This window comes from Spinacia oleracea, chromosome 4 (genome assembly GCF_020520425.1).
Source record: "Spinacia oleracea cultivar Varoflay chromosome 4, BTI_SOV_V1, whole genome shotgun sequence".
Lineage (NCBI taxonomy): Eukaryota > Viridiplantae > Streptophyta > Magnoliopsida > Caryophyllales > Amaranthaceae > Spinacia > Spinacia oleracea.
This window is the reverse complement of record NC_079490.1, coordinates 132,861,788-132,872,735: the sequence shown is the minus strand read 5'-3', so window position 1 is coordinate 132,872,735 and position 10,948 is coordinate 132,861,788.

The window sequence follows — 10,948 nt, the reverse complement described above, 5'->3', positions numbered from 1 at the left end:
AAATATGTGGAGAATTTACAAACTTTAATTTTGGATTTTCATAACAATAAAACTCAACACCTAGTCCAAATTGCAAACAATAACTTGGCACGATTTCAATTTAAAATGGAAAAACCGAGTTTTTCATACTTTGAATGAGATTTACTTTATTATAATAATTACCAATAGAAGTATATCTTATGAAAAATACAAAATATTTTTGAAGAAAAAATAACATTACTATTTTTTGTGTTTTTGTAAAAGCAAAATCATGAACCATTCTAAAAAAAAAGCGATGAAGAAAAAAAAAACATAAAGAATTTAGATGATCAACGATGGACAAGTAAAAGACAAAAAAGATAAATGGAAAAAATCATCTTTAACTTCGCTTAAGAGAATTCGAACCCTGTCCACTTGGGTAAAATAGCATTCAAACACCATTATGCTTCAAGTACATTTCATTGTTATCAATGTAAGTTAATTATACATAACTTAACTATTTCAAGTGTAATTAATTATCCCTAAAATTCATTTTACAGTTTTTTTCAAAAATAATGGGGGTCCTTTTGGACCCCTCTGGATCTATGTGGGTCCGCCCCTGTTTTTAACCCTGTACTCTGAATTGAAAAAGGGTTTTAAGAAAGATCAGTTGCATTTGGTGCTCCTAGAGTCGCTGCAGGATGATAGCATGCCGAAAATTTTAATAGCGAGGCATTGTCGTCATTTCGCACGACGGTAACAAGGGTATGATTGTAACTTCATAAGGACCGGTAGAAAATGAAACGGGGTTGACTTCAGCCATGAATTGATGCCATTATCCCGTTTTGGTTTTGAAATTCGAATTTTTAAAATTTTCAAATGTACTTCCCAAATGTGTATCTTCTTCTCTCTCCTATTTTATTAGTTTGGTGATCTACTTCTCTCCTCCTTCGTTATCCTCTTTCTCTTTCATCATTCTTCGTTCATCGCTGCAATTCATCAACAAGGTATGTAATTTAATTCATGATATCTATTTCTATGTTGATTCTGGTATAATGTAATGATTTTTATGTTGATTTTGGTATAAAAGTTGATTACCAGTCTACATTACGAGTTTATGAGTTCCAATTTCATTACTTTGCAGACCTACTTCGCTCTACTTCTTACAATTCATCTAATTAATGATGTTGGTTTAATTAAATTGTAGTTTACACTTGTTCCTGGTCGGTTTTGATATGAACCCTAAAACGATTTTTATGAACCCTAAAATTGAAAACCCTAAAAGTCGATTTCTGATATGATTCCTACATTACATTCGAGGAATTTAAAGATAATCATTTTGCATGCAATTTTCTGGAGTTAATTAAGGATTAAATTGGGGGGAGTTACTTTCTATGGGAATCGTTGAGTTAAATTAAGGATTAAAGGTGGAAAGTAACTTCCCAATTGAATTAATGGATTAATTAAGGACTTTGCATGTTTCTGAATCTACAGACCTCTAATAATGGGTTGTTGAATTGAAATATTGTTTTAATTAATAGTTTTTGTCTGGAATTTGTTGGTGCTAGGTTTCTGCCTTGAGATGAGGTCAAGTATGAAGAGGTCATTCAATCCACAAGCGGGGGTGGGAAGCAGAAAAAAATGGGTGATGAGGTTCACAATTGATTTGACAATTGGGAGGCGAGTCGAATTTTGATTCGATAATGCATATAGTGTGTAATGTTGTTTGTTGTTGTTCTTGCTGTGTTGATTTCAGAGTTCTGTGAGGTCTGTACTAGGCGCTAATGAGGGGGAGAAGCCTAAATTGAAAGTTGATATGAAGAAGAACAAACAGAAGGATGATCAGGTAAGCGACATTTCGGAGGAGGAGTCATACAATTGTTCATCAGATGAAGACAATGACAGTTCATTAGTTGAACAAGAGCTCAAACTATTGCTTAGAAGGATTAGAGGAAAGAGTAAAAGGCACGGAAAGAGAGGAAATGAGCATGTTCGCAAGAGGCAAAAGGTGGAGAGTGAGATTTTTAGTGTTGAAGAGAAGGTTAAAGCTAGCGGTGTTGTCGTGAAGACTCAATTTTTGAATACTAGGAAGGTAATGGTCTTGATATGTATGTAAGATTGTTCATTGATAAACATTTGTGGATCTGATACGGTTGGTCTTACTTTATAGCAGCAACCGAATGTGATATGTCGAGTTAAAATATTTCCCGCCTTATTAGCGAAATTTGATGAATGTATGAGAGAGGTAGTGAAAAGCATGAGGTTTGGGGGACTGTTGGATTTAAAATTGACCACATACTGCGACAGTTTTGCTAATGGTTGATGACATGAGTTAATGACGGTGTCCAGTATTGCGGCGATGGTACAGGGTATCCTCTGGGTCCAACCCAAATTAGTTGTATCCTTGGGCTTCCAATCGGTCCCAAGCAAGTGTAGGGGAATACAGTTAAAAACATATTAACCAGCGGAATAATCCCCAAAGCAAGGAACCATGTATAAAATATAGATCAAGCAGACTTACGTTTGTAGCGTGTTTTCCCTAGATTCAACGTACAACGAACACGAACAAGAACTCTAGATGTTGTTCCTCTACTTGGTTCACCGACACGTTCAGATCCGTCTTGAGATCGATGGCTTAGAAGTCACTCAAGATATTTTTGCTTTTAGGGAAGAACAGTTTGAACGGAGGCTCGAAAGAGATTAGGGTTTCTCTTTTGATTTAGGTTAAACTGAATTACGTAAAGTAGAATGTTGGAAAAACATAATGGGAAGGGTGGTGTTATAACCCTAAGCTTATAACACCAACCGGCCAAAGCACAAAGGCCAAGGTCGGCCAGCTTGCCCGCACAAGCCCACGAGCAACGCGCAGCCACACAGCTGTGGGCCTTAGGCCTCGTCGTTGTGCGCTGTTGCTGCTGTTGTCCCGCGCGCGCCCAGCCGCAGGTCATGGGCCTTGCTCCGCGCTGGCGAGCTGTTGCGCTCGATGGGCCTTGCGCACTTGGCTCGTCGGGTTGGCAGCTTTGCCTTCTCGTATTCGCGACCAACGCCTTACGGCTATTGTTTTTCGTATAGTACTTGTCGAATCACCGTCGTACGATACGATTATTCGTTTCTCCTAGCTTACGAATATACGCAATACGATATACGATTCCGATCCAACGTCATATCGTATATTAATGTTTTTCCGAACTAATTCCCGAAAAGCTATTAAATGAATTTCCGATTCATTTAATCCGGTGATCTGTTACATGCCAATGGTGTGACCTTGTAGGTTCAGTCAAGAGTAAGTTGTGAACCTAATATAGATTAGAACTCACTGATCGGAAGCATTGCTCTAGCCAGCTGTTCCGATCACTTGATCTCAGTGAATTAATTGTTAGGTTATGATACATATGACATTTACATAGATCATGCGGAAAAACCATTAACCCAGGAAACATATTATTTACACATAATCATATAGCATAATTAGATGCATACTCTTTGTTGCGTGCCTTCCCTAGCTGCGCCCGAACCGAACAAGAACAAGTCTTTTAGGACTCCAAGTGTCGTCCCTCCGTAGAAAGTCCACAGCACGTCCGGATCCGCCTTAAGATTGACCAACTAGAATCGCCCTTAAGGTACTCAGAAAATTCGGCACTTTTGGGGCAAGATGGGTGTTTTAATTTTCTCTCAAAAAACTCACTTTTGAATACTTTTAAACTTGTGTATAAATTATGAGCCCTAGGCCTTTATTTATAGAGTTATGGAAAAGGAATCGTAATCCTAGTAGGATGCGAATTAATTGGAATTAGAATTCTACACGAATTCTACTTAATCAATTTATCCAATAGGAATAGACATTTAATCATACACTGACTCTTGCAGATTCAGGAATCTCGCATGAGCTGAAACTCACACACACACGGCAGCCACAAGGGCTGCCCATGCGCGTGCGAGCAGCAGCCCGCGCAGCACGGCCCACGCATGCGCGGCCTTGTGCGCGCTGGGCTGTGGCGTGCGTGCTTGCTGGGCGATGGCCTGGCTTCGTGCTGGGCCTTCGTCCGGCAGGCCTCGTCCGATGCTAATTCGTACGATACGCTTCCGATTAAATTTCCATTTCCGGAATCTATTTCCGATACGAACAATATTTAATATTTCCGATTCCGGAATTAATTTCCGTTTCGAACAAATATTTAATATTTCCGTTTCCGGAATTATTTTCCGATTCCGGTAATATTTCCGATTCTGACAATATTTCCGTTTCCAGCAATATTTCCGATTCTGGTAATATTTCCATTTCCAATAATATTTTCCGATACGTACCATGTTTCCGTTTCCGGCAACATCTACGACTTGGATAATATTCATATTTCCGATACGATCCATATTTCCGTTTCCGGCAATATCATCGTTTCCGGAGTATTCATTTCTTGCCTGTGACGATCTTAGCTCCCACTGAAACCAAGATCCGTCGGTTCCGAATATTCATAGATGGAGTATTTAATGCCATTAAATACTTGATCCGTTTACGTACTATTTGTGTGACCCTACGGGTTCAGTCAAGAGTAAGCTGTGGATTAATATCATTAATTCCACTTGAACTGAAGCGGCCTCTAGCTAGGCATTCAGCTCACTTGATCTCACTGAATTATTAACTTGTTAATTAATACTGAACCGCATTTATTAGACTTAACATAGAATGCATACTTGGACCAAGGGCATTATTTCCTTCAGTCTCCCACTTGTCCTTAGGGACAAGTGTGCATTTCCTAATTCCTTTGTCGCTCGATGCTTGCTCTTGAACATAAGGTAAGAGTTGTCATCCTTATTATGTCCAGAGGTGTTCCTCGGTTTCAGAGTTCAACTGATCAAATAAACAGATAATCATAGCCTATGATTCATCCGAGCACGGCCATGCATTTCACAGTTTCTAGCTCTCCGAGTGGCCTTGTTCAACTTTTAAGCATCTCATCCCGATTTATGGGAGGACAATCCCAATCTTGCGATCTTGAGATTAGACTTCGTTTGATAGGTGATTACCTGAGCGTTGCCTTTATAGCCTCCTTTTACGGTGCGACGGTTGGTCAACGTCAAAGCAACCAGTTCTCAAACAAGTAATCTCAAATCACTCAGGTATTGAGGATTTAGTGTCTAATAATTTAATGAAATTTACTTATGACAGACTTTCATCTCTTACAGTAAAGTTTCATAGGTCTTGTCCGATACTAGTCTTCCCAAAGTAAGTATCTATGCAAATGATTATGACATTGCCATGTCCACATAGTTCAAGAAACAGAACTACTAGTCATCTTGCATTCTAATCGTCTAACGTTTTCTATGCGTCCAATTTTATAGAAAACTCCGATTAGGGACCATTTTCAACCTTTGACATTCAAGTTCACTTGATAGACATTTCTTAGTCACAGGACTGGTCCTGACAGTCTATCTTGAATATATCGTCAAATTTGAAGGGACTCATCATTTAATACTAAACCAAGATTAAATGGAATATGAAAATACATTTCATATATGATAAATGTTCAACCCCATGTTTTATAACCATGGGCCTCAAACCCATCTTCTAAAACAATTCATGGAATTCAAAGCTATGCTTGATTTCCAGTGCTACAACGTGAGTGTTGCTTCTCACTTGTTGCATAGGTTTAGTTATCATGCTTTGCCAATCTTAATATCCTTTTCATCGAATGTTCTTCGAGATATGATGATAAGATCTTTTCGAGTTTGTTTATTATGTGATCTAGTCTTTCTTACTTCGATGGTTGTTTTACTCACTTTGCAATGAAGAACCATCAAGTTAGCAGACGTTTTTCTTGCTTCAAGAGTGGTTCTACGCATTTTTCAATGAAGAATCATCAAGCCAGCAGATAGGTGATCTACCCAAGTTCAGTGAAGAACTTTAAACAACCCTGTTTTATTGCTTCTTAGGCAATAATTACTTTTACTTCAACTTTATAGGTTGCTAGTGATGCTTTGTTTGGATTTACCTATCCAAGCAGTTCATAGATATGTGGAAGACTCTCCAACTATATCTTAGAACATAGAAATCAATATTTTAATTTCCCACGCAACAACTCATGGTCTCCAATCCATGTTGCCATTTCAAAACACGATGCTCTATAGCTCGTCCTTATCAATGGTTAACTCCAAAGGGTCTTGCTTGATCCTTTGCCAGTGTTTATGCGTGTAGCATCAATATTTAGCGTATCTTTATTTCCTTGAATCAAGAACTATTCCTATGTACCTTTTCAAGTACCATAAGTATTCTTGGTCTCAATCTAGTTGATCTTCACTTAGATCAATAGAGATTGGTATATGTTCGTCATGGCTAAAGTCATACGATACGTTTTTGGCGATCCTCATATTATATCATACATGATAAATTCTTTTGCAGAATAATTCCCAATTGAATTCTATTCATGTAACTTTAGCTTATTCAATTTCAGCAGATACTGAATCCAGCTAAATTCTTCGACATATAATATAGGTTAAGAATCTCATTTAGACTCTTTGATGTTTAACTTAGTAAATGCTTATACATAGTTCAAACATTCTTTACTTAGATTTATTCACATGGGTCGAATATCTCCAATGGAGACTTTCGTGTTTGATTTAGTAAATGCCATTACTTAATCCAAAACAATATCATAAGATTTTTGCAAATAGATCTTAATACCCAGTATGTACTAAGTTTCGCCATGGTCCATCATTGATGAATTATTTCAAATCTAAGTCATTAGCATTTGAATGTTATTTCACAATAGAGAGATATGTGTGTAATACACATAGGACCAATTAAGTTTTAAGTACTCCCACTAAACTTCTTATATATCTATAAGAATCATGTACATTTTATGAAACTAAAATACTTATTAGCTTCACTAAAATACATTTCTAATTCCCAATTGCTTGCTTAAATCTGTACTTTAGATTTCATAAGCTAGCTTTCTTTTTCAAGCATTTATTTGGATCCACAAATCCTATGACATACCATGTACATAGTTTATTCCAACATTTGATTGAGGAATACGTTTTGTCATCCAATTGCTATATGTACCAATATGCAATCATTGCTTGAATTATAGACTTAAGCATTACGATTTTGCATGAGGTTTCAACACAATCCATGCCATGAATTTGCTTGTAACCTTTAGCAACTAATCTAGCTTTGTGTGTGAACACAATTCCATGTTTGATGGTTTTTTATCCTTAAAACAAACTTGCAACCAATAGGTGTGAAACTATTCTTGCAAATCAACAAAATTTCAATTTTGTCATCAAAACATTGAGTATGTTTTATGGCCTCTAACCATTTAAAACATTTGAGTCTATATATGGCCTCTAACCATTTTAGGGAATCTAGGTTTCGTCATAGCTTTCTTACAAGTCATAAACTCATTAATCTACATGATAATAGTTTGACTGCAAGTTGTAGGTTTCTTCACTATCGAATAGAAGAATCTCATAGTTTCATTGACCAGAACTCTATGTTTCCTTACTATCTAATAGAAGAATCTCATAGTTCCAGTGACTTGAACTCTATGCCTACTTGGGTATAGAACATCAAACAATAGAACATCAACAGGCACTTTGAGAGTCCTTTGAATATTCTATTCTCCTTGAAGCACTTGTAAAGTCTTCTAAGAGATGTCTATTCTTTAAAAGCTACTTCTAAAGTCCTTTCAAAATAAGTTCGGATTTTCTGAAGCACTTCGAAAAGCCTCCGGAATGTCCGTTTATGTTTGTTGTTCGCCTCGAAAACTTTCGAGGTCTATTTTCTCCCACTTGTCATTTTGGAAACGAATCTCCAAAAGGACATTATTTCGAGCAAACAAACATTATGTTCTCAAAAATTTGTGGTAGAAACAATACCCTTGTGTCTCATTTGAATAAATCACAATGAAACATATATCTATACTTGGGCCTTAGTTTGTTGAATAACAAACACTAAGCTCCCACTGAGTTTAGCAACTCTCTAGATATATATAATTGAAAAGATATCCTGAAATTACTTTTCAATAGCTTTGACGAATTTGGTTTAGTTTGGTGGTAGTTGAGCATTTGTTTTAGAAATTATAGGAAAAGTCTTTATGATTCATCATTGATCGAATCAAGTACTAATTGACTTCGATCATTCCAACGTAGATATGCCATATCTTATGGAGCTAGATTGTGAAATTACAACACACAATCATTGATGATCATATTTGGTCTCAAGTAATCATCAACATGATCTAACCTAGATCTTTATGATTTCTTGCCGAGTGGATTTTATACTTCTGAATCTTTGAACTAGCCAAACAGATTCAACTTATATCACATTTGAGTAAATAAACCTATATTCACTCAAATCCATGTGAAATAATAAAGTCATAAAACCTTTCTTTAGCTTTGAACTCTATCGTCTAGGCGTTCTACCAATAGTTCATATTCTTTGTTACTTTCAACAAGTAAGACTAGCTTGTCTTAAGTTGATCTAGAAATCAACCAACTTTCAAAAGTCCATCAAAATAGAGCTTATGAATGTTAACTTGTTGATATGGTCTAAGCAACAATGCCAAAGATTTAATGGAACTCAAATCAAGGGTTTGATTTGAACCTAGTAAAGTTCTTTAAAGAGTTGTTTGTTTTAATCAAGCATATTGACTCAACCAGTAATTGACCATTTCATTCAAATAAACAAACAAACAAACAAGCATTGTTTTTGTTCTTCTGAATGTGAGTCTTTCTGTGTTTGAAGCAGAAATTTAGGTATGCTGATTATGGAACAAAATAGCCATTGAGTTCCAGCCTTTGAAAGGACTTAAAACAAACTAGATGACCCTACAACTAATGTAGCATTGCCATGCTTCATTTCCCACTTGTAGGTCATTAGTGTATCCTAGCTTCCATTATTTGAGTTATTACCGAAGTAAGAACCTCAAGCGGTATATGATACCAAGGAAGTTTGATTGCTAGGTCACTTCTCTTTAAACATAAATTTATAGGTAGAAACGGAATCGTAAATTCCTTTCATTTGTTCCTCGTTTTCCTATTTCTTGTACCCTTTCTTATAGTCTTAAGAATTGAATTCTTTAGTGTTGACTTTTATACTTGTTAGACATGTCCAATGTCACCCCAACAAGGTTCTTTACCATTTATGTTGAATATTTTGTTTCAACTAGATGATCTTACCAGAAGCTTCTAAAGTTCTCTAAGCATCGATCTATTCGAATGTCTAGGGACTAGACTCATTCGAGAATTAAATGGACAAAGATATTAGGTTGTTAACCATTGGTAAGGCTGAGCGTTTAAACTCAATGCTTTATGATCTCAAAACTACATTGTATTTTGAATTCACAAGCACCAATTGGTTTGCCATTCGACTTTGATATTCGAAAACAACCATAAAAGTCGATATAAGAAACGTACATTTTAAATTGCTCACTTTCTCTCTTTTCCGTGAATCGTTCTTGGATTCACTACCAATCGAGGAAATTTACTGTTACCTTTCTAAAAGGATTTATTGCAGTGCAAGATATTTAATTATAAACAATAATTAAAACATACATTGAAGCATGCAAAGTCTAAACATTTATCATGAATAATAACTTGAAATTAAAGCAACCATGCAATTCAAACAAGTTATTAGCATTTTATTCGATTTTATTGTTCCGGCAGGTGTGAATAAAATGATTCCAAGACCCTAAAACCATTGAAGAATTAAGCACAGTTTGTCGACTCAATTCTAAAACATTTTAGGTAAGCAAAAGCCTTTTGCTAATAGTCTAGAAACTATTCTTGGTTGATAGGTACGTCTAAGAACTTATTAGGTAAACCTATCGAATTTGCCACGACATAAAAGGACTCCTTACTTATATCGTTGAGTTTCACCAAAACTAACATGTACTCACAATTATTTGTGTACCTTGCCCCTTTAGGACCAATAAGTAACACCTCGCTGAGCGAAAACTATTACTAGATTGATGTAAAGGATATCCAAGCAAGTGTATATTTTGGCATGGCACCTTTTAACTCAATTTTTAAGTTTGGAACTTAAGGCTCTTACTATGTTGGTTAGATTTTAAGTGAACTAAAATCCTTAATCATGCAACATAATCAAGCTTTTGATCTCATGCATTTTAAGACATATTTAAAACAATAAATAACTTAAAACATGCATAAGATATTTGTGATCTAGTATGGCCCGACTTCATCTTGAAGCTTTGACTTCAAAGTCCGTCTTGAAAATCTCCGTGGGAGGCACCATTTTCTTCAAATAGGATAAGCTATAACTAATTACAACTATTTGATGGTTCGCAGACCATATTTGAATTGAAAAATAACTTTGGTACTTTAGACCAATTACATTCAAATTAATGGTACGCAGACCATATTTTCTATCCTATTTGGGCCATACTAGTCACTTCATAACCTGCAAAACAGTACATATACAATATATACCATTCACCCATTCATTATCATGAATGGCCCACATAGCTGGTTAGTAAAACACATTATGCATCACGTAAACATTTGCAGCAATTAATCAAGGTCACCAATAATCTACCAATTATTCAGTCCTTATTAATTCTAATCGAGTTGTTTTAACCTTAAGGATTTGTAGACCTAATCAAGAGTTTATGACTAAAAAGCGCTCCCACTCAAACCAATAAATTCATATGCTTTACTAATTTTAAACATAAAATTGTATTTCTAGTCTAACCGGAAACATACAAATTTAATTAAAATTTAAAGCTCATATAAATTTATAATTGAATCCAAAAATTTAATTTAATTTCAGTCGCATTTAAATTAATTCATGATTTTAATTTTAGTAAAATAATTAGAATAAATTCCATTTATTATAATTATAATATTCAAAATTAAAATCCAAGAAATTAATTCAAATTATTAATTTTAAAATTAATTAAAATTACGTGAACTGAAATTTTCAAATTAAACATTCAAAACGATCTAATCGTAACGCAAACACCCTACGCGTTGCACG